The sequence below is a fragment of the Mirounga angustirostris genome, unplaced genomic scaffold (assembly GCF_029215605.1).
Source record: "Mirounga angustirostris isolate CCGP_5_RB_7025 unplaced genomic scaffold, mMirAng1.0.hap1 SCAF_3, whole genome shotgun sequence".
Lineage (NCBI taxonomy): Eukaryota > Metazoa > Chordata > Mammalia > Carnivora > Phocidae > Mirounga > Mirounga angustirostris.
In genome coordinates this window covers 140,155,913-140,163,751 of record NW_026991711.1, presented here as the reverse complement: position 1 = coordinate 140,163,751, position 7,839 = coordinate 140,155,913, and the positions used below count along the sequence as shown (strand labels likewise).

The 7,839-nt window shown below is 43.1% G+C and overlaps 1 long non-coding RNA gene across 5 annotated transcripts; it reads right to left on the bottom strand.

Moving 5' to 3' along the window:
• Positions 1-214: 214 nt before the first annotated feature.
• On the bottom strand, positions 215-7,541 carry LOC123839085 (uncharacterized). 5 transcript variants are annotated; one of them, XR_010410215.1, is made up of 4 exons: positions 6,776-7,541; positions 3,605-3,784; positions 2,674-2,847; positions 215-1,100 (listed from the first exon to the last, which is right to left on the bottom strand). It is a non-coding gene; the product is annotated as an uncharacterized LOC123839085 (long non-coding RNA). The 5 variants fall into 5 exon arrangements; XR_010410216.1 differs by having other exon boundaries at positions 215-2,847; positions 6,776-6,852; positions 6,970-7,522; XR_008505607.2 differs by having other exon boundaries at positions 215-2,847; positions 6,776-7,525.
• Between the last annotated feature and the right edge of the window lie 298 nt (positions 7,542-7,839).

Here is a 7,839-nt window from a genome sequence, read left to right as displayed (position 1 = left end):
TTTTTGAATGGCTGTAAAAAATGGCTTTAAATTTTTTATCACCTACTTGTGTGAACCAAGTTTCTCATCAATGGTGACTATCAAGAATTTGAAGAGATCATTAAAAAGACTTGATCAGGACTTGCTTGTAGCCATTTCAAACATAAAACTTGGTATAAAACAGTTATGTGCATGGAAGCAAGCACAACTTTCTTATTAACATTTTTGGAAAAGATTTTATTTTGAGATTTTATATGAATTTAATATTTAATACCCATCTTGAATGCTCTGTATTTTATTTTTATTATCATAGTAATAAAATATTTTAAAAAATGTAATCAGTATTTTCACCTAGCCTGTATAGGTGTCCTCAAGTCCCCCCCAGTTCATTCCAGTGCAGTGTACAAATATTATCATATCACGTCTTAGCTTCAAGTAGACATCAGAACATTTGGACATTAATGCTCGTTTGCTGCTTTCTCTGACCAAATCACAGGAGCAACTTGGGCCTCAGTTCCCCTATCTGTAAGATGACTGGATTGGATGAAATTATTTCTAAGGTTTACTCCAATTGCCAACTGCCGAGTTATTTTTAACCATCTATTTACTTCTAGGGTCATGTCTAGGCTTTATTTCTCATTAGGATGCATCTTAGTAATTGATCAGTAGTTTTCCAATAACTTTAATACCAAATGGTCTTGCTACAAACCAAAGGAATATTTATGCATTGCACAGATAATGGAATTGGGTATGAGTTTGTGACAAAAACATTTATTAGCAAGGAAAATTGAGCCAGTGCCTTGACTCCAAAGAGCTCAAGGTGCTATACTAATGCCCCCACAAGCCTATTTCTTCGAGTTAACATTTCTGCAAGCATTTTCCTTGTTCCTTTAAGTTTAGGAACACAGAGCAATTTGAAGGAAGCCATAATATATGACATGACATGACATGACACGACATGATAGGAACGCAAGCTCCATTTCCATTCAGAAGGTACTGCTGATATGGGCTGTGCCCATGCCAATCACTTTTATATCCCAACAGTGCTGCCCATTTACTTCTAAGCCATCTCCTTCCGCCTTTGGAAACAACAGTCTCAGATTGAGAGTGAGGCTGAGGATCTGAAAGACAATCACTACCTTTTAATCAACTTGTTTTGAGCTAGAATTCTACCTTACTTGCCTTCTCCTCCCCAGTCCCCTGCCCCTTTATGAGCATACACAGAATAATAATAATAATAATAATAATAATAATAATAATAATAATAATAACAACAACAACAAAATAATAATAAAATAAATGAGCCAGATACATTCAGCATTCAAAACCAGATAAAAACCCTACTGTAGACCTTAAAATTGACATAGTTTAGGAAGAGGTCTGGAAAAGTACATTGCTGGATATCAGAAAACTTTGAAGCATTGAAGCATCCATTTCAAAGGAAAGGACTCAAAGAATAATTGAGCATGTGTGATCTGATCCCACATGGACAGCTTTGCATAGACCATTGACTATGTCAGTGCATGACCCTAAATGCTCATAGGCACTTCTAGAATTAGAAATATGTGCAGCCTGGAGAAGTCTGAGTATGAGAGAAAATAGTAGGCATGTCTCATGGTGCCTCATGCTCCCCTCTGAGATGTGTAGCCAGTCTTTCAGGGAAGATTGAACATCAAAAGCTATGTGAAGAAATGATCTAACATTGTCAGCTCATTTGTCCTCTGGATTAGTTTCAACATCACACAAAACAGGCACTCTACAGTGGAAGCAGGAGTTCAGGGTTTGGTCTTTGGGTGATGAAGATAAAGCAAAAGTCAGGAATCAGTGAGGCCTTAAAAACAATGGGGTCTCTTGGGTTCCAGCAGGAACTCAAGTTGCATAAATGGAGCATTTAGTAAAGATGAAAGACACCACAGAACACTGTCTGTAAAATTCAAGAGCCTATATTGTAAAGCCCTGGGAAGGAAATACCATTTATTAAGCACATATGCAGGGTACTGTGGTAGGTGCTTTCACATCCTTTGAGCTAAGTATAACCACAGTCCCGTTCCCTTTCTAATCGGTAAGGAAATCAGGACCAATGGAAAGGTTTTAACATCTGTTACAAAATTTGTTGTTGGCTGTAGACATACCTGCGATGGGTGGGTCTGTTTCTTGGCCTAATTGAGGGGATAGTCTCGAACATCACAGTATCTTCCCTATTGGTTTCGTGAAATACCACAGTTACAGCTATGTTCCTTAAAATATTGAGGATTTTTGTCCTAATATTTCTGATCTAAATTCAGTCGCCCAAGTATGAGGCACTTTAAATGTTTCCCAGGCATTTATTTGAAAGGGAAACATTTCTTAATGAGTTTTCCCAGGAAGCCAAGAGCAATTCTCTATAGGGTTGGGAGTACCTGAGAGTGATGGGGGCATCTCCTTATCTCCTCTGGGTTCCGGAGCTGCTGAGGGGGCCACCCTGCTACAATACTTCTTTTCCCTACACTTTTTTGGCTGCCTACTCCTTGACTGACTCTTCACGTGACAATTTTGTAATATTTACTATGGGAGGAATAGAAAGATAACTCAGTCTTTCCTCTAACAAGATTGATCAAAATTTGAATGTTTATTATTGATAGGTTAGAAAAGTTTCTTTGAGCTTCAAAACTTACTACTACAAATGCTCCATCTGTGAATTTCTACTATACTTACATTCCAAGAACAGGTAATGCTCCAAAGAGAAAGCAAGGTCCTGAAAACGAAGCTTCCATTTCATAATGTGGCCGGAGCCGACCAGAGGCGGAGTCAGCATAGCTGGAGAAGCTGAAAATTCAAGGTCTTTTCCAAGGCACAGGGGCTGCCTGCAGGAGAAAGCACGCACCTGATCTAGGAGACAAAGAGCATCGCCTCAGCCTGGGGGCATCATTGCCCTTGCCTGTGGTGGTCCTGGGGCTGCTGGCTGGGCTGGCACGCTGGGCACAATCTCTCCAGCCACCTGGTCCCTAATGACACCTTCTTCTGGTGGGCCACCTTGAGCATCCTGGCCCAGCTTTGCCTTCAACTAGAAGTAACGGAACCAGGCACTGCTCATTACCACCTTTGACCTGGTCTTTATGGCCATCTGGCATCCCGACCTCTATTCGCGGATCAGGCCTGATAAGGAAGAGGGAGGTGAGGACTTGGGACTGGAAAGTGGGGAGGGGTACTTCCCGGCTTGATCAAGTCTCTAAAAGCTGTGGCCTCAGGTAAGAAACACCTCTCAAGCACAAAACTACTGAGGAATTTACAGGTATGGCGTTGCCATAAAAGGCTGAAGCAAGAATCACTTTTTAAAACCATCAATAATAAACACATTTTGATTAATCATACTGGAGGAAAGACTGAATTACTTGTCTATCCTTTTTTTAGGAAATATTACAAAATCGTTATTATAGAAAGAGGCAATCAAAGAGTATGAAGACAAGAAATGTAGGAAAACCAGCATTACAGAGTTGTATCAGTTCTAATAAACTAATAAAAATATTTTTCTGTTTTTCGGTTATTTTTCTGGATTTTTTGGAAATTTGTGGTACTTGTCAGTGTTATAAAATTTCTGATTTGATGCAATTTCTTTACCCATTGAAATTAATTTTTCCATTCATACCTGGTTTTTTATTCATCTTTTAAAATTCTTTTTCTTAAAGAAGGCCCTGTAAATTGAAGCTTCAGGTGCCACCAACTGGAATCTGTCCCTTCTGTTCACTTCTGCTAGGACTCAGAAGGCCATGCTCAGCATCCCTGTGTCCTCAAGGCTGGTGTCTCTGCCAAAAGGGTTGCTAGGTGCCTGGTAGGGTTTCGTAGAAAGGACATGGATCAGAGTGGGATTTCAGTTCTATTTCTGGATTAAGCTTGTTCTAATTATGTGCCTCTGGGCGGGACACTGTAGTGCCCTGAGACCATATTTTCCCATCAGTATGATGTGCCTCCTCATCTCCCAGAGATGTCCTGTATCTAGTATTACATATAGTAACAATATTACCTAGTATTACATTTAGATGGTAAAACCTATGTAGAAAAGGCAGCAATGAAAAGGAAAAAACTATCGTTACCATGCTTTTTCCTCTGGCGAGCAGCAAACTGAGCTTACCTGTAGCATCTTGGTGGAACTTTACCACCTTAAGATACTGTTCCCACATCACCTTTGAGACCAGTTGAAAAACTGTCACATGTCTTTTTCTAAATTTCCCCAAGTGGAGTTGGTGGTGGTGATGAGTTTATTTCTTTCCCTTTTGTTATATATGGAAGAAGTGGAAACACTCATTTCTCCCATTTCCACTTCTCTATCTTTTTACCTTACTCAACCCGTCCTCCTCCGTACCCTCATTAGCCTCCCACCCAGTCAATAAATAGCCCAAGGCCGCTGCCCTCCACTTCGGGCCAGATAATGACCTGGCCATCCATTACCCTCTTCCAGCTCTTCCAGAGGCTTGTGAAACATCCTGGAATTGGGCTGATATTTCCCTCCCCCAGACGGAGTAAGAGATGAGGGGAGACAGTGCAGCCTTGTTCACATTTGGGGAGGTACGCTAGCCAAGGAGCCCACAGTGCTTTGTGGTCCCCACTGGTCACCCAGTGGGATCACTGGGACTCGTCTGGTCCCTGAAGAAGAAACCCCTGACCTGTATTCTCTTCCTTGTCACATCCTTCCCCCACCCCACGCTACTTTTGGCTTCTGAAATGTGCAGAACATGAGCAAATGAAAACAGGGGGAAATAATCCATAAGGTCAATGGCTAATCATCCACACTTAAATATCTAAGAAAGGAGAATAACACCCTCCAAGGTGTTATCAACCAACGAGAAGAGCAATGAGTTGGTCCCATTTGGAAATTTTCTGTGTTTCTATAAATTTGTTTCTCAAGGTAAATCACCAGCCTGTCTAGCCACATTTTTTAACAATGCATGTAACTCTTAATAGCATCTCAAAAGCATACTTACTCTCAATTTCGCTTCTCATTCGTTTTTATGATGCTAGAGAAATTCAGATTATATAGGCTTTCTTTGTGCTGAGATGGTAATTTTATATCACTGTAGATTAATAGCATTTTTAGTGATATTTGGTATCACTCATTTGTCTCCTGTGGTCGTAAAGATATATATTTTTTCTAATTTGGCTTTGCCAACAAATAAAAAATAAGAGTCTTTTTCTGTTGAATGAGCGAAAAAATCATTCTGACCATGAAGAATTATTCCCTTTTAACATACCCACAATCCGCCATCTAATTGGTTTTGTTATTGTGGCAATACAGTGTCTACAAGAAAGTGTGTGCACGCCTGTGTGCATGCATACAGTTTGGCCTGCAGAAGAATCTCTCCTGGTTGCTACTTGATCTTTACTTTGAGACTTGGAGTGCTGATTACTGAGCCTCCAGCTTATCTGTTTAGAGCCTGTTCATCCAGGCACCTCTGCTTAGGAAGACAGAAACCTGTTTTTTCCCCTTCCTCTCCCTTCACCCTAGAGTTTTGCAGAGATTTTTACTTTGTGAGCATCTTGATATGTCTGGAATTCTATTCTGAGAACTGGTCCTGCAGTGCTCGCTTGGAACAAGTACCCATTCCAGGGACCGTTATTACGGAGTAGAAAGGCAGCCAGACTCGCTTTAGCTATCAGCTTTTAAGAGCTTCCTCCATCTGCTAAAATGTGCACTGCAAAGTTGCACATACAATGCTGATTAGTACCTCAGTGCAGATTCATATAATGATCCACTCTCTCTTGGTTTACGTCACACTCTCCTAACTACCCATTCACCTGTTCTATTGGAAAATTTTAATCATCTCTCTGACATTAGCTTGGCAATTTCAGCGGCCACTTCACAATCTTTCAAAGTCTTTCTGCTCCATTTCATTCCTATTTCTTTTCTGCTTGTGTTAATTATTTTTGCAGCCAGCATACGTGTTTGTCAATAATGCATTACATTTTCCATGTGTCAGTTCCTCAGCCCATCAAAGAACCCTGCTTTTTACTTTCGGAATCTATTTTCCCCTTTCCCTACTCAGCTCATTTTGCTCCGGGCCTGCCTCTACTCCTCATTCCAAATCCACTGGAAGTTGCCTGACACTTGGCACTTGCAAAGCAGTTCCCAGTTTAATTGGGTCTAGCGCTCCACAGAGCATCAGGCTGGGGCCTGCAGTGGGCTGCAAGTTGTCTGAGAGCCCAGTGACTTCTTTGGGACCCGAGATAACTTCAAAGCCCTCATTCCGTGGGATGCCCACTTCTGGAGTGTGCACAAGACAGTTCTCCCATCTTGGATCGAGGACCAGGACCTAAATCTCTCATTAAGCTCAAGGATCATGAAAACCAGTCCTGATTCTAGTGGCTCCATTCCCAATGTGATGCCTTTGCTTACTGAAAAAAGTCTTCTCTTTAAAAAAAAATTTCTGTGTGTATAGTTGACACACACTGTTCCGTTAGCTTCAGGTGTAACAGCATAATGATTCAAACTCTCTATACCTTATGCTGTGCTCACAAGTGTCGCCACCATTTGTCACCATACGACCCTATTGCAATACCATTTCCCTATGCCGTGCCCTCCGTCCCTGTGACTTAGTCATTCCATCACTGGAAGCCTGGAGCTCCCACTCGCCTTCACCCATCTCGCCCATCCCCTCAGCCCCTTTCCTCTGGCAGCCATCAGTTTGTTGTGTTTATAGATCTGATTCTGCTGGAAAAAGCTTTCTCTTAATGGCCACTCAAAAAAAAACCAAAAACTAAAAAACCCCAAAAAACAACACCTACCCTAGTGCCGGGCACATACCAAAGCTCTGTAAATACTTACACAATCGAATGTTCTGGAAAGGGCTTAAGACCCACAGGCTGTCGTTTTGGGGGACGCTGATGGGAGGCAGGTTGCTCCTTTAAAAAAAAAAAAAATCAGTACCATTCTCCCCTCTGTCCCAGCATAACCTATTCTTGGGGAATTTTCCAGTGGTTATCATTTCCGTTTTCATGATGAATATCACGGCTACCTACAAGTCGTCCTAATCCCAAGACTCTTCTTTTGTCGTTGCTTCTGAGAATTTACTGACTAGTTCCCCCTCACAGGCCAAGGAAGCGCCATTTTCAGAGAACGCTCCGCTTCTCAGAATGAATGCCCTTTTGGTGAAGGGCACGTGAAGGGAAGTTTCTTTTCTTGTTTTGCTTTTGTTTCACATTCCCCCCGGGGCGGGGGGCAGGTTTACACACATCCTGTTCCAATTCCCCGGTTCCTTGGGGAAGCACTCAGCCTGGGACGGGAAGAGAAGGGACGCGGGCCCCAAGCCGCACGGACAGGGAGGAGGTGACCGGAGGCTCCTCTGGGTCTGGGCTGCCACTTTGTTTTCTCCCCGCGCAAGCACGTCCCTCGTGTGCGCGGCGGAATCAGCCAAGGGCCACACACTGACCCTTGGTAAGACTCCGTTCCTTACTTCCCCTCACTCTGCCCTTCAGTTGCCGGCTCCTTCTGGCAGTTCTCCCTCTGCCTTCTATCGCCCGGGAGCCGCCCGTGTCCAGCTGCAGGGCGATGCTGCAGAGGCCCGGCCGAGAAACCCCGAGGGCGCGCAGGGGCGGCCCTCCGAGGGTGGGAACAGAAGCGCAGGCTGGGAAGCAATAGGTCCTGCGTGCTTCAGGACTTGAGGTTTCACCAGCCGTCTCTTTTGTTGTTAGCGCTTTTCCGGTAATCGCAAGGGATCATTTTCTGCTGATTGTCCCACAGGGAACAACACTGCGTTTCAGTTGTTTTTCGTTTCCTGTCCGGCAGTCTCGTGGATAAGCAGAGGCATTGACAGAGGTTGACCGAGGGAGGAGACGGGGACAGTAAGGTCGTATTTCATTCACCGTTCAGATAATCACCTGGTTGCGACG